The sequence below is a fragment of the Bombina bombina genome, chromosome 4, assembly GCF_027579735.1.
Source record: "Bombina bombina isolate aBomBom1 chromosome 4, aBomBom1.pri, whole genome shotgun sequence".
In the NCBI taxonomy this organism is placed as follows: Eukaryota; Metazoa; Chordata; class Amphibia; order Anura; family Bombinatoridae; genus Bombina; species Bombina bombina.
The window spans coordinates 327,012,436-327,034,741 of record NC_069502.1 but is presented as its reverse complement, the minus strand read 5'-3'; positions in this window follow the sequence as shown (position 1 = coordinate 327,034,741).

The window sequence follows — 22,306 nt, the reverse complement described above, 5'->3', positions numbered from 1 at the left end:
CTTATTTGTTTTTTCTTCTCTCGCACCAAAGTTCAAAGAGGCAGTTGGGATACTATTTGGACAGTTTATAACAAGATGAACGTTTTTGATTGGTCTGAACTAGATCACACCATCCAGGGTTTTTTTCTCATTGGTTACCATATTCATTTCTTTGTTTTCTATGTTAAATATTTAAATATGTTCATTGTTACTTTGAATGGCTGTTGAGCAGTAAAGGAAAAGGCTTATGCAAAATACTCGTCTCTGTCTTTTTAATAAAATCTAGATTATTCTTTCACAAAGCTAGGATAATCGGAATTTTCCTCCAATGCGCTTGCTAAGCAAAAAAATGTCCATAGCCAGAAAGGGCCAAAATATTTTACTGACAGCAATAATGCACAATGCACAATTTACCTTTCCTAAAACTGACTAAACATGTACTACATATTTTCCAGTCTCCTGGCTGTAGTGGGTTATGGTGCTCTAGTTCATGACAATAAAAGGTGTGGTACCACAATTACACACAAATGAAAGATACTCACAACTCCTGTGTACACTCTCAGGTGTCGTTGCACCCTTGTACACAGTCCCAGGCACCACCCCCCAAACAGACAATTTTCAATATGTTTTACAGTATTATATATTATTTAAGATAAGCAGTTTTTTGTTTAATTATAAGCTTTCTTTGGGGTGGCTCTGTGAGCTCAAAAATCTGTTGGTAATTTGTAAGCTGAACATTTTCTTTCTTTTTTTTTAAGGTGAAAGGAAGAACACTTTTTTTTTTTAACAAATTCACATACAAGTAAACACGTACTTCCACCTTTTGTGAAATATGTATTCCTTAATTAGCTTTTAGGAAATACGTATTTGTATTCAGTTAAATTAGGTCTGAAGGATATTTTAACAAAAGGATGTCATACTTGTACAGGCCTGTGACATGCTGCAAACTAGTTTGTATTAGGTATGGAATGAAGAAGGCATATACATGTTTGGTACCTACACGATCAGGGGTTATGGGGCATTCTTAGTTAAAGTGAAGGTAAACTTTGGTGAATGAATGCCCGCTTCCTCCAATCACAGCTTTCCCCCCAGGGTAGTCATTGCCTGAGACAATTCTGTGATTGGAGGAAGCCGAATTAGTCATTGCTGACATGTGAATAGAGGATCTCTATATGGGGGAAGCTGCTGTAGCAGTGAAATGAAAAAAAGGTAATTTTTTTTAACAAAACGGCTGCTTTGTAAACTTTGATGAATGAAAGTGCCCTGTTTTTAATAGTATTTTTAAAAAACAGGTTTTTATTCACCAAAGTTTACCTTCCATTTAAAACATTTCTATGCTTTTTGTATAATCAACATTTGTAAAGGATCATATATCAAGCATTTAAAGATCATGAAACAAATTTGCTGTTAAATAAGGAAAGAATGCATACATATATTACTGAATGGATATTTCTATGGAGGAAGATTTGTGGTAGAATCCTTTATTGTAAGAAGTGAGTTCTTTTAAAAATATATATTTTTTGGTGTTAAATAAAGGGACATACAGCATTTTGAGATTGTAATATAAAATTCCTAACTATGAGCAGTGAAAAAAATGTATTTTGCCCTAATTTTCCAGTATTCCAACTCTGTAAACTGTGAGCTTTTCAGTTCAGAGAATTTGAAGTGCACGCTGCAGAATTCACTGACCTAAACCTGCCACATATAAGTCCCTAAGTAGCCTCAGCAAGCAACTTTCTAATTTACTCTTATTGTCAATTTTTCTTCGTTCTCTTGCTATCTTTATTTTAAAAGCCGGAATTTAAAGCTTAGGAGCCGGCCCATTTTAGGTTCAGCACCATGTATAGCGCTTGCTTATTGGTGGCTGACATTTCGCCACCAATAAGAAAGCATAACCCAGGTTCTGAACCAAAAATGGGCTGGCTCGTATGCTTTACATTCCTACTTTTTAAAAAAGTTAGCAAGAGAACGAAGAAAAATTGATAATAGGAGTAAATTAGAAAGTTGCTTAAAATTACATGCTCTATCTGAATCATTAAAGAAAAAAAAAATGGGTTTAGTGTCCCTTTAATTTATTCTGAATTCTTTCACACTCAATAAATATGAAAGTTTATTAAAAAACTACAAAAATGTATTGTAATTACAAGGTGTTTATGTCCATCAGGGACCATGGCATGGTGTGGCTTTGTAAAACAGCAATGGTACTTGCGTTTAGAGTGTACAGAAAAACATGCTTTAATCTTAGTAATTAATATTGCATCTAAATTTATGGATATTTATATGTAATTGGAATTAGAACACTAGGAACAAGTGCTTTAAACAAGATTTACTTTTAGTGAAAAGGATGACTGTGACAGCCTAAAAAAGTAATAATAAAAAAATAAAAAAACAAACACAGATGGTGCAGAAAAAAACGATTATCATTTCTTTCTATGTACAGCTAAATCTGCACCCAGGAATTACATAAAATTCTATAAACAGGAAAATAATTAAAATCTGTCTGGCCTTGACTGAAATATACAAATGACACAAATAAAATACTATTATTGAAATGTTGCTACATGATGCAAAACTATATTTCGACAAATCAATAACTATTAGGGGCCAGATTACAAGTGGAGAACTATTTAGCTCTTTCGCTAGAGTGCTAATTTCTCTAGAACTAAATTTTTTGCGTTCGTCAGGTTGCGCTGGTATTACGAGTTGAAAGTAAAACGTTATCGCTCTTGCGCTTACCTGACGCACGCTAAAAGCTGAACTTACAATATCACTTGCATGATAACCTTTCCTTCATAGAAATCGATGGGGCAAAAAAGTGGAAAAAACTGATTATATATAGGTCTAGATACTGAGGCATATTTAAGAAATGTCTTGCGGACCTGATCCGACAGTGCGGATCAGGTCCGCAAGACATCGCTGAATGCGGAGAGCAATACGCTCTCTGCATTTAACATTGCACCAGCAGATCACAAGAGCTGCTGGTGCAACACCGCCCCCTGCAGACTCGTGGCCAATGGGCCGCCAGCAGGGAGGTGTCAATCAACCCGATCGTACTATTATTATTTTTTATTAGATGGCGTTATTATGAGTGGAACTGTACTTTGCAGTAATCATTATAGTGTAAATCACGATTGTGCTCACGCTTTCACGTTTACTTTTAGCAATCGACAAGTGTTACCCAGGTGCTGAACAAAAATGGGCTGGCTCCTAAGCTTACATTCCTGCATTTCAAATACAAATACTGAGAGAACGAAGAAAAAATGATAACAGGAGTAAATTAGAAAGTTGCTTAACATTGCGTGCTCTGAGGCCGAATTATCAAACTCCGAATGGCTCGCCGGAAACAGCAGTTATGAAGCAGAGGTCTAAAGACCACTGCTCCATAACTTGTCTGTCTGCTCTGAGACTTCGGATATTAATCCGCCCAATCCTATATGATCAGGCTGATTGACACCCCCTGCTAGCGGCCGATTGGCTGCGAATCTGCAGGGGGCTGCATTGCACAAGCAGTTCACAAGATGTCGGCATTTGTCGGCATTTATTGATGTGCGGTGGACATGATACGCTACATTGTATCATGTCCCCTTGCACTTTCATAAATCGGCACCTCTATATGAATCATAAAATAACACAATTTGGGTTTCATATCCCTTTAATGAATTGTAATATTTCAGAAATTTTGAGCAGGTCCTTATGTTTCACAGAAATTCCTGCAGTGTTCTGCCTGTCTGTCCCTCTCTTAGACTACAACAAAGTATTCATTTTTAATGATGTTTTCCCTAAAAAAAACACGATTGTTACATTTACATTTTCGCACAATTTACCTAGTCTATCTAGTGTGAATATGAATGTTTGTAGATTTCATTTTATATACTTATAAACTGTAATTCCACAGCACACAAAAGTATGATATGGGTGCTCTTGCACTGTCAAATTATAGATATAGCGCTCTAACCTGGTGAGAGTTTTATAATAATATTAATTGTGTACTGTTCTGTAAATTAAAGAGACATTAAATCCAAATTTTTTCTTTCAGGATTTTTACTGAGGTTTATTGTAAAAATAGGCTAGAAGGAAAAATATAATTGCCTTTTATTTCTTCCCATTAGAAATAAAAGGCAACTGCCAAAGGGCCCCTGAAAAGCAAGGAAGCTCAATTTCCCAGCACTTAAACCATTGTAAATAAACTGACCTTTCCTTTTGGCTGCAGAACATTTTACAGTTTAAGGGATACTAAACCCAAATGTAGCCACCAATCAGCAAGTGCTACTCAGGTGCTGAACCAAAAATGGGCCAGCTCCTAACCTTACCTGCTTTTTAAAATAAAGATAGCAAGAGAACGAAGAAACATTTATAATTGGAGTATATTAGAAAGTTGCTTAAAATTGCATCATGAAATCATGAAATCTGAATCATGAAAAAAAAAGATGTGAGTTTAGTATCCCTTTAATTTAAGAACTGGATTCATAAGCTGATTGGTTACAATGTGCTACCAATCTACATGTCCTCTCTCTACATGATACTTATTTAGGGATTTGTAGAACAATTTTACTGTGGTGATTAATTAGATTCAGAAAAAAAATCTCTCTTAAGGATCCCTGGGAATTTCATTATCATCTATGCATGTGAGGAACAGCTGAAACACTGCACTGCTCTTATGAATTATATGCATGGTAATGGGTCCTAGCTTAATCCATATCTGGCACTTGTTATAGTATATAAAACAGATCAATTGATAACATTTTACCTAATAAGTATATACAGTATATATATTTATACATATACACACACACATATATATATATTGCACAAACTGGAACACACTCACTGGTCTTGCAAATAAAACACCTTTATTCAAGTGTGACACTTGAATAAAGGTGTTTTATTTGCAAGACCGGTGAGTGCGTTCCAATTTGTGCAGTTCATATGATGTTTTGAAGTGCACCCCGGCAAACTTTCTGTGTAGCAAGTGTTTGCCAAGCTCTACATGGGCAAATTTGGATTAGGAGAAAGGAATGAGGCTGGTCACTGCTTGGTTTAATGCTGTCAAGAAAATCAATTACTGAATGAGAACACATGGTTTGAGCAGCCAAGCCGTTCCAAATACATGGGGACAGCATCAAAAACAGATTGACTACTTCCTCTGCCAACAACGTTAGAGGACCTCAGTACAAGCAGTCAAATTACTTCCTGGTGCTGATTGCGGTTCCAACCATCAACTACTTATTGCAAAAGTCAAACTCTGGTTCAACACCATCAAAAGACCATCTGCAATGAGATGTTTCAATACCAGTAACATCACAACACAATATGTGGTCAAGGTAAAAAATAAATTTTATTCACTCAACACAGCCGAAAAAGCTAAAGAGGAATTATGTGATGAAATGAAATTGAACATAACGGACACAGTGGAACAATTCATCCCTTTCAAAAGATCTGCAAAAAGACTGCAATGACTCTCATATGTGATGATTGGAATCACCAACAGGAGTACCGATTTCAAAGTGCTAAATGCTGAATTTCAAACAGAATCAAGGAGAGATAAGGAGCGTTACTGGAATGAGAGGTGCGCAAAATTGGAAGATGCGTGCAAACAAGGTCACACCTGAAAGCTCTTCACCCATGTGAGGCAGGCACGAGCACCGATCATGCCCCGCAAAGCAGCGACCATCAAAGACCAGAATGGCATGTTCTACAGAGTGAAATACACATTAAATGTAGGTGGCAAGATTACACAGCAGAATTATACATGGGCAACCAACCAAGTCATTCAGCTGGTCCCGAAGACCCAAGCAAGCAAAAAACAGATATTCTGGAGGAGGAGGAAGCATGGGCTTTGGAACAACTACCAACAGGAAACCCCTGGGCATTGATTGCATTCCATCAGTACATTAACAGAGCTCTGATGGCAGATCTGAAAGACCCAATCATGGCCCAGAGATTGGACAATCGGTCTTTATCCCACAAGAATGGTGCAATTAGGGTTAATCAACCCTGTGTCAGTCACTTGTTTGGCACAGAAAGGGTTATCATACCCCTTCTACTGTCACTACTCTGTCACAGTTTAGCCACTCCAAGCAAGCCTGTGACTTAGTTCAGTGGGTGCAAGGGTTAACAACACTCTCTAGTCTGTGCTAGAGATAAAAGAAATGCCCAAAACTCCCCTTTAATGCCACCCACACTAAACTAACACCATATCTAGCTGCCACCACTTAAGATTATATGATATGGGAAATCTTAAAAAAACCCAGAAAAATTACAAATTGAATCCCAGATTACAATTTAGCAAAAAATAACATAAAATCACAGTACTAATTCTACCAGTCTCTTTCAGTAACATGGTTCAAATACATTTTTTTAACTCACAGGCTAAAGAGAATTAACCCCTTAGCATCTAAACAATGAGTTATTAATGACACCTCCCCCAAATAAGAGAAGTAAAGGGAGGTGGCCATAAGCCACTCCAGCTGCATATCAAAGGGAGCTTCCCCTTGCGGTGATAACGCTATTGCCAGACAAATTGCACATAGCAGTTTTGCCATCATGATGCCCTAGATTTAAAAATGACACACTATTTGCCATCTGATTTAATATATTGCAGGGACCCTCCCATGCAGCCTGTAGCTTTTTCTGCCTCATGGGTGTTAGTACAAGAACATTTTGCCCCATCTCATACACTCCATCTCTGGCAGTAGAATCCTGCAACTGTTTTTGTAAACCTATGGCATTGGCATCTCTGGGTTTTGCAGGTACCTCCCCCAATAAGGCTTGCATCTTGTCCCTGAATGGTGCTTCATACCCGGTTACAGAGGTGTCTGTGACGCCTAGTTTCTTTTCACACCCTCTGACTGTATTGTGTTTTGTCAGCTTTTGATTAACTATCTTGCCCCTCCACCTGAGTAGAATGCCTGTACTCCTGCACTTTGTTATGGTTGGTGAGGGGTTGCCTAACTGCCCCCCCCTCTTCTCCACTGTGGGTCCTATCTGCTGAGCCTGCTGGGGACTCTGATTCTGCACACCTATCAGTGTATCTGCTGAATTGCACTGTGACGCTGTGTAAATACACTTCTCTGTACTACTCCCCCTGCATCTGCAGTCTGTACCAGTCTCTGTCCCCTAGTATGTGCAGTCTGTTTATAGGTCACAACTGAGGTTACTGGAGTCTCTGTCACCCACAATCTTTTACACTCACTCTGGGGGTCCTTCAAAGAGTATCCTGTACCCTCCTCCCCCACACACTCTGGATTCTTGGGTGCTGCTTCTTCTGTCATAGAGTGGGCTACATTCTCCCCCTGCTCTCTCTCACAGTCAGTCTACCACTTCACATCCTCACACATAATTTGGAATATTTCTGACACTGGTGCAGACAAGCACATATCTTCCTTCTGCCATTTATCCCATCCTGCTGGTTTAAGCACAGAAAGACCCACACCATCTATTCGTCTTTCTCCCCAATCAGTCTCTCCTCTTACATTTTCACATCTCAGCACAGACACCCCTAGTTCAGGCACAGCACTTTGCACACATGCACTCTGTCCTCCCTCCTGGTCAGCATGTCTCTGAGCATTTTTACACCCAGCCCTTTGCACTTCATGGACTACAGCTAATGTCACTAGGTCATATGTAGCATTGTCAGGCACATACAGAGATAGCAATCTACCCAGATCAGTACCCAGTAAAACATCATTAGAAATATTTTCAGATATCCCCACATTTCTTAAACCTCTCCCCACTCCCCAATCAAGATATACATGTGCCATAGGCACTGCAAGTTGCATTCCAATGATCCCATTAACTGCTACAGTCCTGCCAGGAATAATGTCCTTAGAGCTCACCAGCCCTGGACGTACAAGAGTCACTGCTGCACCTGTGTCCCAAAGCACCAGTGTTACCTTAGCTGCGACAATCACAGGTTGCAAGTTACCCTTGTTGCTTTCCTCTGGTCGTGTAATGAACAAAACAGATGCTGGTACTTCTGAGGGATTACCCCCTCCAGATGATTGCACCAAGTAAATCTTCTCTGGGCAAGTGGAGCTGATGTGGCCCAGTTTGTTGCAAGCAAAACACCTGCGGGTATCCTACTGCCCAGGTGCAGCACTTGCCCCTCCTTTCCCAGAGGGAATAGACACATTAAACAAAGGCACAACAGGCTTTGTGAAGGGGTGTCATGGAGCAGCTCCTTTCCAGGTGGATGCCCCCTTAGCAAAGGATTTTCTCCATTCACTGGTGACCTGTTGGCTGTGTAAAAATCTGCCAGTCACACGTTTCCAATGCTGTTTTGGGTTTACAGTCCAAAACCCATTCTTGTACTTCAGCTGGGCACAGCTGCATGAATTGCTCCTTCACCATCAGATCTTCCAGCTCTTCTATAGTGACAATCTTTAGCCCTCTGATCTACTGTTTAAAGACTGTCATTAGCTTTCCAACAACTGCAGTATAGCTGTCTGATATACCCCTCTGCAGAGTACAGAATTTCTTTCAGTACACCTCAGGAGTGAGATTATACCTCCTCTGCAGTGCAGCTTTAATGGCATCATAGTCCTGATCAAACTCTGGGGGTAGTTCAGCAAAAGCCTGCAGTGCAGAACCTTTCAGGTGAGGGGTAATGTACTTGGCCCACTGCCCTCTTAGCAACTGGAACTGTCTGCAAACTTTTTCAAAGCTATGCAGGAATACATCCACATTGCTATCTTTCTCCAGAGTGGGAAAATTCTCTGCACAAACTCTGGGAACAGATGGTTCTCTAGGTTCACTAACAGGTGAGACCATACCTCTCTCCAACCATGCAAGCTTCAATTGATGTTCTCTCTCAGCTTGGCGTTCAGCAGCCCATCTTTCAGCTTCCAGAGACTCTCTCTCAGCTTCTCTTTCAGCTTGGCATTCAGCAGCCTGTCTCTCTGCGGCCAGAGACTCTCTCTCTCTCAGTCTGTCTCTCAGCTGCGGCAGCCTGTCTCTCATAAACTTTTGCAATCAGCTCCATGGCAAACTTGCATCCGCTGAGCCCATATGTTTCAGAACAGTTTTCAAATAACAGTGCAATGGATCCCCAGATCCTGACAAATCACTGCTCACAGCTGCAGACACTTCTCCTGAGGCTTCAGCTGGTGTGGCCTGGCTGTTATCATATTCTGTAAGAAGTTGTATTAGTCCATCTTTATTCTTTCCAAGGGATGGGATATCTCGCTCGTGACATAACTGCCATCATTTCCTTGGTCTGCTGCTGGTATGCCTCTATAGTAAAAATAAAATAGAAAAGAAAAACAGAGAATAGGGAAGGGGACTGTTTGGAATGTGTGACTATATAATGCACTGAGTTTTAGCCTTTAGAAATTGTCACAATTTCTTTTAGTACTGGTATTTTCAAACTAGCAAATCCACAAGCACTAAAATCTAATAAAAAAATTATCTACACCGCTGCCCACAAATGTGTGACGACCAAAGTTAACCAACCCTGCACCAGTCACTTGTTTGGCACAGAAAGGGTTATCAGACCCCTTCTACTGTCACTACTCTGTTACAGTTTAGCCACTCCAAGCAAGCCTGTGACTTAGATCAGTGGGTGCAAGGGTTAACAACACTCTCTAGCCTGTGCTCGACATAAAAGAAATTCCCAAAACTCCCCTTTAATGCCACCCACACTAAACTAACACTAATACTACCAGTCTCTTTCAATAACGTGGTTCAAATATTAGACAAAGGCAAAAACGTAATAACTGAATTATTTATTATGCAAAACATTAGCACAATGCACTATTAATAAAAAGATATTAACAAATAGAATTACACAAGCAAACAGTTTTTAAAATAAAAAAGAGAAAAAAAGCAGAATCCTTATACTTCACTAGTCTTGGTATCTCTGCCAGGGAGATTGGCAGGAAAAGATGGTCTCTCACTCTGTTGGTATACAGCCTCCCATATAAGAAGAACAACTTTACATGTTAAAACACAAAACTTTATACAATTTTCAGGAGATCAGGTTGCTTGACCCTCCTGCATTGCAGGGGCTGGGAAGCCCCCAATCTTTTTACAACAGTCAATAAACTCTAAGTCTTTGCCTGAAATTATAGAACACATTATAATTTCTGCTAGGTAAATCTATTGCATATATAAATATATATATTTTGATACCCAACACTTTTTTTTGCATTTTATATGTTCCTGAAACATTATTTCTGATAAAAGCACCTATGTACAGAGCTGGCTGTCCTATCACTGACCCCAATGTAGTTCCTGGATCGAGGCTCCGTGCTCTTTCATGCCCTCTGCTAACAGCTTGAGCCATAAAGGTCTCTTCTGTGTATACTACAAAGTATTTATGAGGGCCCAGACACCTCAAAGGGAACAAACATAAACACAGGACACATTTTTTCTTGAAAACTAAATGTTTTTTTAGCTCACAGGCAAAAGAGAATTAACCTCTTAGCATCTAAATCATGAGGTATTGATGACACACACAAAGACATACATACATACACAAACCCTCAAAGAGACATCCACAGAGAATGCACAAAGACAGACACATAAACCCTCAGAAAAGAAATACATACACACTCATAGAGACACCAACAAAAGCACAAAGACACCCACAGAAACACTCACAAAGACACCCACAGAAACACTCACATTTCTGCACATTGCCAACCCCTAAATCAACAATGTGTGACATGCATGATAACAAAAGTAGCAGAAATTAAGAGATCACTTTTTAAAGAATCATAATTGTAAATGAGCAAACAAAAATATTTATGTGAATTCAAAATTGTACATTATTGATCTGTCAGAAAGGGTAGATGAAGAAAAGTACTTTTGAAAGGTTGACATATGTTTGGGTTCCCCCCCCCATTTCCCCCAACCAAGAGCACCACTTCAAATCTGTCAGCTGTACTTATGGATTTTCAAAATGCTGTACTCTATATGGTCTTGGTGGAACCATAAGCTGTGGTACTCAGTCTCATACCATTATATCTGGTTAAATGCAGGATTTAGGCTTGTTTGTATGTATTTCAAAATGTAGTCAGCTGTAGTGTAAACTGAACAGTGTTAAGTTAACCTGTCTCATTTCAAACACTGAGCAATCTTAGCCTTAGAATACAACATTTTATGCAGATGTAAAAATTTTAGATAAAATGCCTCCTAGCATCTGGAAAGTCTTCACATAAAGGGGCAGTAGGCTGGAATGTAATTTAAATATATATATATATAAATTTAAAAAAAAAAAATCATATCTGCCAAAAGGGCACCTACCATTTGTGTATTGAGAAGTAAACATTTCTGCATGGTTTTAAATATAGAATTTCTACAACATTGTCAAATAATCATAAATACACTGCTGCATAGTGTTAAAAAAATAAATTGTTTTTATGGACTCCTGACCCCACCATACAACTACCACACTGAATTTTCAATCTGAAATTGCACAAATAAATAAAAAAAACATTTACTAAGTAAGTCCTAATTACTCTGCAAATGAAAGTGATCTGCCATCTGACTCAGACACACACTGTACAAACTTAAGTGCCAAATCTCTCTCACACTGTGCATAGTGGGTTAGTGCACACTCAGAAATCCTCTCAAATGCTAATGCTTTACTCCTTGTAATGATATTTCCCCATACTTGATAGCACTCTGCTGTAGCTCCCTCTGGTGGCTGCCAAAATGTAAAACAATATTTTTTTAAAATAATAGTTATGCTTGCCTCATGGGGCCCCCTGGCCCACTGGGCCCCTGACAGGACTAACCCTAATTCCCCCCCCTGATGGAGGCCCTGCATCCTATCACTGGCCCTGTTCAATCTGTTCGCTGAAACATTTATGTGGCAATGTCATCTGGACAAATCACCAATTGGTGTGAAAATTGGTGGGACGAACATGAACAACCTTCAATATGCCGACGATACATACTGTATATATACTGTGTGTCATATAGCCACTGAGGATTGCAGCTTTGTTTCCCTCAATTGCCTTTAATAAGCTAAACAAAACTAACTCATCTGTGCTTGATTACAGGATGCTGATCCAGCACAGATGAGTTAGTTTGCTTTATTAAAGGCAATTAAGGGCTTACTTTTCCTACACTTGTAATAGACATGGTAATAACCTTCCTTCCGAAACGGTTAAGCTTCTGTTGGGGAGGTGAGGATTTCATCCGAAGGAGATCAACGGTTTGGTGATTGAGGGAAACGAAGCTGCAATCCTCAGTGGCTATATGCCACACAGTGTCTTATCCATACCTCATAGGAGTCGAGGTTAACACACGTGAGTGTTCATTTGGCTATACTGTATTGAACTCTTTTCAAAGTCACCTGATATACTACACCAGAAAGGACTTTTTTGCTGTGTGCCATTCCCTCTTCTGTTCTAGATTTTCTTTTGGAGGATCTCCCTTGTCCAGGAGGATTCCTTCAGCTTTCCTGGGATTAGGCTGTGAGTGAAGGACAATCCTTTTTCCACTCTCCTCCCTTCATTTGTGACTGGGTGCTTTGGAACTAAATAAGGGGAGACCTGCATTTACAGGACATTACTGGTACTTTATAATTTGGGGACACTGTATTTATAGCACTGTATTTCCTCTGTGTTATATATATATATATATATATATATACATAGTATTCTAGGACAAATTTTTGCTTTGAATACATCATTATGTCTAGCATGCCTTTACTATTTAATAGTTCTTTAAATATTACTGTGTGTCTTCTACACAACTAAAACCTATTGAGAGACCTACCAGCTGATGGCTTAGACATGTGGGGATGTACAAAGGTGGCCCCCTCCTATGCCAACCTGTTCATGGGTTGGTGGTAGCTGTCCCACATCTATGACTGTGGAACTCCTTTCAAAGAGAGAATTATATATTATAGGAGATTTATTGATGACCTGCTCATAATATGGAAGGGCGACAAAAACAGTGCCATTGATTTTATAAATTTATTAAATCAGAATGATGTAGGCATCAAATTCACCTTTGATCATAATGATCATATCATAAATTACCTCAATGAAAGGTACAATAAGTGAAGGGATACAAATGGAAATTTATATTAAACCCATCACAGGAAATTCCCTACTCCATGCGGCCAGTAACCACCCCAAAAGAGTGTTTAGATCTGTGGCAAAAGGACAATACATCAGAGTAAAAAGAAATTGCTCACCAGATAACACTTTTAATAATCATGCCAAAATACTGACGAATAAACTTCAAGATAGGGGATATCAAAATAGAATACTTAATACAGCATTAGGCGAGGTTAGAAACATGAATAGGTCGGACCTACTTCAAGAAAAGTTACAAAATAGATTATAGAATTAAATTTGTTACCACATACAGGAATTAGTTTAATCAAATATGTAACGTTATCAATAAACATCTTAAACTATTACAAGCTGATGACAGATTAGTTGAAACAGTTAGGAAAGGATGCAGATTTTCCTACAAAAAAGGGGTATCTGTGGGAAATAGAGTAGCACCTACGAGGTTGGAGAAATAGTGGACCAATCAGTAGCTCTTGGCTAAGGTATAAAGGAACTTTTCACTGCAGCAATCATACATGTAAAGCCTGTGAATATATACAAATAGGAAATTCCTTTAGTAGTACAGAAACAGGGGAAAAATTTGAACATAAGGCTTGTCATAACTGCAGAGAGACATATGCAATCTACCCTCTCACATTTACTCAATGTAATTTACAATATGTAGGTTTAACTACACGAGAGGTCCGACAAATAATCAGAGAACATGTCACTAATATCACACATGGTAAATTAAGTACTCCACTGATCCAACATTTTAAAACTATAGGTCTGGACAATTATAGAAGTTGTACGTAACAGAGGAAGAGAAAATAATAAAGATAAGAATCTAGCCCTATGTGAAGTCTATTGGCTACACAGACTCAAAACAAGAACACCATGGGGGCTTAACTCAGAGTACGAATTAATAAATTTCTGGCATTAATATACCTCTAGTTATTTTCACTCATTCAGTTATTTTCATTCATTTTCAACCATTCACTTTCATTCATTCATTTATTTTATTCATATATTCATTTATTTATTTTTATTTTCATTTATTTTTACTCATTTATTGTAATAACTTGAATAACAATGAATACACACATCAGCATATAATGAGTCAAATTATTCCCTCATAGTAAGCTTGCTTATGCCTATATCCCATACCTAACCAGTTATGGTCTTCTTCACAGTTACATATAAAAGAGCGCTTTCAGAGTTACATAAAGTTCATAGTTTTGTAATAGATAGGGAACATACATTTCTTTGAAAGTTGATTGAAATAGTTAGTATAATTTTGTGAAGGTTTCAAGAGACTCTCTGTATATATTAACATGGATATTTATTTTGTAGGTACCAGAAGTAGTACAAATACTGCAACATAATATGAATTCCAATCAGAGTTAAACTCTGAGCATAATACAAGAAACATGTCAATATTTGAATACCTTAGAATTACTAACTTTATTTATTTATTGATCACCATTTTTCATTGTAGTAGGTATATGAACAGCTTAGTTCAGTGTAGTGATTAATACCAGATGTATTAACATGTATAATTCTATACCCAATAGGAGAGAAGGTGTGTCACCAGGAGTGACCAATAGAATGTTTTTTTAGCATTTTAGCATTTTAGATAGAGGTATACTCAACTATCCTGAGCACAGGAGGACTGAATGAGGGAGTTCACAATTTCTAGGAAAACCAAGATTGGAGAAGGCAAGCTGAGCTGTGACGCAGAGTGTGAATGTGTTAACACGTAAGCAGTGTGGGACGGAGTGTCGGAGAGTTGACGGAGGGAGAACAACGTTACCCTAACACAGTGCAGTCTGTTAAGCAAGAGAAGCAGTAAGCCCTCAACGGATCTGTGGACGAAAGGATCTCCTTAGGACCGATCTCTAGACACTCCGATTCGAGGTGAGCCACTGAATGATCGTATACACACATTGCAGCAATATTCTGTAACCTATATGTTATTTTGCACTAAGAAACGGGACTATGCTATATCTCCTGACATCAGGATGTTGCATCTATAAGTAAAGCCTGTTTTGAGTTTACGGACGAAAGACGCTGGTCCTTTTAATAACCATTTGATATATACAATTGACTGTCCTCCAGGTGCCAGGATAAGACTGTTTCTAAATATTTGTTAAATATTTTATGTACAAATGTGGACACAGAAAGTGCAAGCCTTGCGACTATGTGAAAGTAACCAAAAAGTTTGTATCAGCGACCAGTGGTGAAACATTTGACATCAAATTCTGTCTCAACTGTACTTCTACCTATGTTATATATCTCATAACATGCGTAAAATATAACATCCAATATGTTGGTCTCGCCTCTAGGGATGTTAATTCCCGTATTAAGGAACATTTTTCCACAATTACCACAGGCAAATCTACCACTCCTCTAGACATTAATGTAAAATAATTAAATATAAAACAGATTCTTCTCTCATAAAACACTGAAGTCGGATAGGATCAGATGACAGATATGAACCAAACAAATATGTAGCTGATGTCGGAGTAATATCAACTGATTGTTGCAATTGAGAAAAAAAAAAATTTTGTGTTACCTTTGTAAGAAATATAATCTTGAGCAGACTAATATAATTGTAAACATCTACCAAAAAAACTTTCCAACCAACTTATGGAATCAGTGGGGGGTAGTTATCAAGCCGTCAACCTCAAATACGCTGCGTATTCCGCAGCGTATTTGTGGCGAGGCTGATACGCCTTAGTTATCAAAGGCTCGAGACCGGCAAAAGTAGAATTTTGTGACGTAAGCTTCGATCCGCCGGACTCAGTCCGACACAGATCGATTCTTACGTCACTCCAGATGTTCCGCACACAAGTGCGGCACATTCTCACTACTTTTGCTAGTTATCAAAAAACTAGCAGGTACGCTCGGCACTTTTACGGCCCAGCGTACCTGGTTTTCAAAGCGCCAGCCTGGAGGCGGCGGATCCCATAGGAATCAATGGGAGTCTGACCATAGCGAAAGTACAAGTTCGCTGCTGACAGACATCCCATTGATTTCTATGGGAGCTGTCTACACCTAACACCCTAACATGTACCCCGAGTCTAAACACCACTAATCTGACCCCCCCTACACCGCCGCAACTAAATAAAGTTATTACCCCCTAAACCGCCGCTCCCGGAGCCCACCGCAAGCTACTCTATACATATTAACCCCTAAACCGCCGCTCCCTGAACCCGCCGCAACCTATATTAAATGTATTAACCCCTATCCTGCCCCCCCTACACCGTCGCCACCTATAATACATTTATTAACCCCTAATCTGCCCCCCCTACACCGTCGCCACCTATAATAAATTTATTAACCCCTATCCTGCCCCCCACTACGCCGCCGCCACTGTAATAAAATGATTAACCCCTAAACCTAACCCTAACCCTAACGCCCCCTAACTTAAATATTAATTAAATAAATCTAAATAAATTAACTCTTATTAACTAAATGAATCCTATTTAAAACTAAATACTTACCTTTAAAATAAACCCTAATATAGCTACAATATAAATAATAATTATATTCTAGCTATTTTAGGATTTATTTTTATTTTACAGGTACCTTTCAATTTATTTTAACCATGTACAATAACTATTAAATAGTTATTAACTATTTAATAGCTTACCTAGCTAAAATAAAGAGAAATTTACCTGTGAAATAAATCCTAACCTAAGTTACAATTACACCTAACACTACACTATACTTTAATAAATTATTCCTATTTAAAAATAAATACTTACCTGTAAAATAAACCCTAAGATAGCTACAATGTAATTAATAATTATATTATAGCTATCTTAGGATTTATATTTATTTTACAGGTAACTTTGTATTTATTTTAGCTAGTTAGAATAGTTATTAAATAGTTATTAACTATTTAATAACTACCTAGCTAAAAGAAATACAAAATTACCTGTAAAATAAATCCTAACTTAAGTTACAATTAAACCTAATACTACACTATCATTAAATTAACTAAATAAACTACCTACAAAGAACTACAATGAAATACAATTACATAAACTAACTAAAGTACAAAAAATAAAAAAAGCTAAGTTACAAAAAATAAAAAATTAAGTTACAAACATGTTAAAAATATTACAACAATTTTAAGCTACTTACACCTAATCTAAGCCCCCTAATAAAATAACAAACCCCCCCAAAATAAAAAAAATCCCTACCCTATTCTAAATTACATAAATTTCAAAGCTCTTTTACCTTACCAGCCCTTAAAAGGGCCATTTGTGGGGGCATGCCCCAAAAAGTTCAGCTCTTTTGCCTGTAAAATAAAAATACAACCCCCCCCCCAACATTAAAACCCACCACCCACATACCCCTAATCTAACCCAAACCCCCCTTACAAAAACCTAACACTAATCCCCTGAAGATCATCCTACCTTGAGTCGTCTTCACTCAGCCGAGCCACCGATGGAACTGAAGAGGACATCCGGAACGGAAGAAGTTAATCCTCCAAACGGCGCTGAAGAAATCTTCCATCCGATGAAGTCATCATCCAGGCGGCGCTGAAGAAGTCTTCGATCCGGCCGATGTCATCTTCAAAGAGGCGCTGAAGAGGTCTTCTATCCGGGCGAAGTCATCTTCCAAGCCGGGTCTTGAATCTTCCTTCCGCCGACGCGGAACCACCTTCTTCAACGACGGACTACGACGAATGACGGCTCCTTTAAGGGACGTCATCCAAGATGGCGTCCCCTCAATTCCGATTGGCTGATAGGATTCTATCAGCCAATCGGAATTAAGGTAGGAAAATCTGATTGGCTGATGGAATCAGCCAATCAGATTGAGCTCGCATTCTATTGGCTGTTCCGATCAGCCAATAGAATGCGAGCTCAATCTGATTGGCTGATAGTTTATGTAATTGTATTTCATTGTAGTTCTTTGTAGGTAGTTTATTTAGTTAATTTAATGATAGTGTAGTATTAGGTTTAATTGTAACTTAAGTTAGGATTTATTTTACAGGTAATTTTGTATTTATTTTAGCTAGGTAGTTATTAAATAGTTAATAACTATTTAATAACTATTCTAACTAGCTAAAATAAATACAAAGTTACCTGTAAAATAAATATAAATCCTAAAATAGCTATAATATAATTATTAATTACATTGTAGCTATCTTAGGGTTTATTTTACAGGTAAGTATTTATTTTTAAATAGGAATAATTTATTAAAGTATAGTGTAGTGTTAGGTGTAATTGTAACTTAGGTTAGGATTTATTTCACAGGTACATTTCTCTTTATTTTAGCTAGGTAAGCTATTAAATAGTTAATAACTATTTAATAGTTATTGTACATGGTTAAAATAAATTGAAAGGTACCTGTAAAATAAAAATAAATCCTAAGATAGCTAGAATATAATTATTATTTATATTGTAGCTATATTAGGGTTTATTTTAAAGGTAAGTATTTAGTTTTAAATAGGATTCATTTAGTTAATAAGAGTTAATTTATTTAGATTTATTTAATTAATATTTAAGTTAGGGGGGCGTTATGGTTAGGGTTAGACTTAGGTTTAGGGGTTAATCATTTTATTACAGTGGCGGCGGCGTAGTGGGGGGCAGGATAGGGGTTAATAAATTTATTATAGGTTGCGGCGGGTTCATGGAGCGGCGGTTTAGGGGTTAAACTATTTATTTAGTTGCGGAGAGGTGCGGGATCAGCAGGATAGGGGTTAATAACTTTATTATAGAGGGCGGCGGTATAGGGGGGCAGGATAGGGGTTACTAGGTATAATGTAGGTGGCAGCGGTGTCCGGGAGCGGTGGTTTAGGGGTTAATACATTTATAAGAGTTGCGGCGGGGTCTAGGAGCGGCGGTTTAGGGGTTAATACATTTATAAGACTTGCGGCGGGGTCTAGGAGCGGCGGTTTAGGGGTTAGTAACTTTATTTAGTTGCGGGGGGCTCCGGGGGCGCCGGTATAGGGGGTAGAACAGTGTAGTTTAGTGTGAGTGCTTAGTGACAGGCTAGCAATAAAGCTGGGAAAAAGCCGAAGGGCAGCGAGATCGGATGAGTGATAACTGTCACAGTCCGCTGCTCATCGCCCCGCGGCTTTTTGACAGCTTTATTTGATAACTTAGGCGAACGTATTCAAGGTCCGCGGCGGCGAAGGTAGGCGAGCTTAGGCGGACGTATTGGGCCAGCGAAGCCAGAAAAGTAGACGGCTTGATAACTAGCCCCCAGTGTCTTCAATTCATAAAAGCAATACAAAGTTCATGGGGTAAGAGTTCATTACAGCTGGCTGAAATTCAAAGAGTTAAGAATTAAGTATGAGGTCAACCCGGGTTGTTCAAATTCTTGGTCAGTATAAAATGAAGAATAATAATAATTATTCTTGATAAAGCTCTTGGAGAGAGCGAAACGCGTTGAATTGAACTGTGGGACTGTGCATCTATATTGCATCATTTTATACTGACCAAGAATTTGAACAACCCGGGTTGACCTCATACTTAATTCTTAACTCTATTTTCCATAAAAAAACCTGCGTGCATCAGCACTAAGGGCAGGTATCATTAACAATATAAGGAATCTGCAAGTTTACTTCATATGTATATACATTGGCGATAATTCTACAAGCGCTGTTAATACAGATCAATTGCTAACAGCACAGATGAGCCTCTAAGCACTGATTGGTAGTTGTGGATCGAGCCCCCAGATTTGCCGGGCGTGACGTCAGACGCCGAAAGCACGAGACACACACTAACCGCAACACACTGCAGGAGGTTTTGAGATACCCACGGCTTTGGACGAACAAGCTGAAAGGTATGATAACACACTACAGCTGTTTATTGTGATATACAAACGATAGGACGTAGGACGAATTTGGATACCCTGCAGTCTAAACAGCACAAATAAGGTACAATCCTGAAAGTCACTACGTAACAGCCTAAAAAGGTACGATCCTTAAGACCCAATATTGCACCACTTCACTACTTTGAATTTCAGCCAGCTGTAATGAACTCTTACCCCATGAACTTTGTATTGCTTTTATGAATTGAAGACACTGATTCCATAAGTTGGTTGGAAAGTTTTTTGGTAGATGTTTACAATTATATTAGTCTGCTCAAGATAATAGTTCTTACAAAGGTAACACAAAAAAACATTTTTTTTTTCTCAATTGCAACAATCAGTTGATATTACTCCGACATCAGCTACATATTTGTTTGGTTCATATCTGTCATCTGATCCTATTCGACTTCAGTGTTGTATGAGAAGAGAATCTGTTTTATATTTAATTATTTTACATTAATGTCTATATTAGTTTTTATTTGTTTTTATTTTTAATTACTTTATTAAACAATTCTGAACTATCTAGTAGTCTGTATAGATTTCATTTTATAAGTATCAATCACTTAGGTGGTCATATGAATTTGTGGAATATTATATAGCATAGAAAACGGTCTATCCAACTTGCTACTAATTATTAGATACTTTTTTTTACGGATAATAGCTATTTATCTGGTTGATACATATCTTACCCACCTACCACAGTGTTTTATGTCAGAAGGATCCACTATATACCTTATTGTTTTGCACAAGTGTTTATATTTATTTTCCTCATGAATAGTTCTGCACAATCAGTAGTTTACACAGATCTTATTACAAGCACATTCACTTAAGTTTGTCCTTTCTCACATTACCACACATACAGGTATCTTTAGCTGATAGCGCCCTTACTTCACTCTCCCTTTTCTTTTTAATTCAGGGAGAGAGGGCAGGCAAGGGACTGTGATCGCCGTGGCCAATTTATAGGGCACAGTCACCAGGACAGGAGACATAAACTAGCACAGGAGCAGTGTTTGTTTAGGGATGAGGCAGAATGGGACAGCAGACATAGCGACCTGCAGTGGGCATATAATTATGAGAGGGATTTTGGGGAATGGGGCAGGCCAGTAAAAAGACAGCGGCAGGTTGTAGCGGGTAGGCCCAGGATCATGAGAGATAGCGAGGGGAACACATGCATGTTAATGGATGTAGAGGAGTCAGCAGGGGAGGCAGCGAAAAATGTCAGCAAGGGAAAAGAGAGGCATGAAGGTGTTCAGATGTCCTTAAGTTGCAGCATGGGGGGAAGAAAGGGGGGCCGCATTGCTACCCGCTTGGGGCAAATAAAACTAATACCAATATGAATGTTTTTCAGCTTCAAATGGAAGCGGGATTACAGGAAAAACAGGCTATGACACCAGCAGCATCAATGGACGCAGTGGGGGCAAAGGAAGTAGGTGCTACAGCGATAACCCAGCAGAATGTAGAAAAGGAAGGGGTAACAACAGCAGCACCGAATGGAGATGCACAGCAGAAAGACAGGAAGAAATCCACAACAGGAATGCAGACTGAAGGAACAGAGACAAGGAGCGGCGTAGTTCAGAAAGTCAAGTGGGGTAAGAAAATTTTGTGCAAAAGTTTTCAAATGTCTGACAGTCCTTCAGAGTTGGATTCTGAGGGTGAGAAAGAAGTGAGTAGGGGTAATAAGAAGATTTTATAAATAGTGCGTAAAATGTATGCTAAGCAGGGTAAAGGGGAAGATAAAATGGTGCTGGGTGAATCAGTGACAAGTGATGGGAGGTGTTAAATGTCGACGATGAGGTAACAGGTACAATGCTATTACCCTTGACAACTCACCTGAAAGCAAAGGTGATAATGAGAGTGCAGAAAGGCAAATATGTAGACATGTACGACTGTAAAGACATAAGGGATGGGTTTCTGGGTTGTTAACTTGGTGTCTTGTGTTTGGAATATTAGATTCCTTTGTTGCATGCTATCTTGCTAAGAGATTAGACAGCAGTTACCTATTGGAGGTGAACTAAGGGGAGTGTTTTGTGTGACGCAGGTATATAAGGTGTGGGCAGACAGAAAGTGAGCAAACTAACCTTTTTTCTCTGTGTTTTCCCATCCTCCCTCCCTAGAATCGATAAAAAACAGAGGAGGTATCAGAAAGATCCCGAGAGACGGAGGAAAATCCGCGCAACATATTGTCTAGTTGGATGAGTCCAGTTAGACCGCCCGTGGGGATGAATACAGTGCATCCGACAGTGGCAGGTGACTCGGTGGTCTGCGCCAACTGGAGGATAGGAATTCTGCACATGTTTTATATCCAGTGGTCATTTATGTGCATTGAAAGGAGGTGGGAGGATTCCGCAGCATACACTACCCTGGAGGGGTGATCTGGTGGTCTAACTATCGGGGGGGGGGGGGGGCTATGCTGTGGGTTCTCCTTCCCACCTGCTGCCCTGTCACAGGGTTTTTCGTGGTCTACCCCCTGATGCATGGACCTAAAG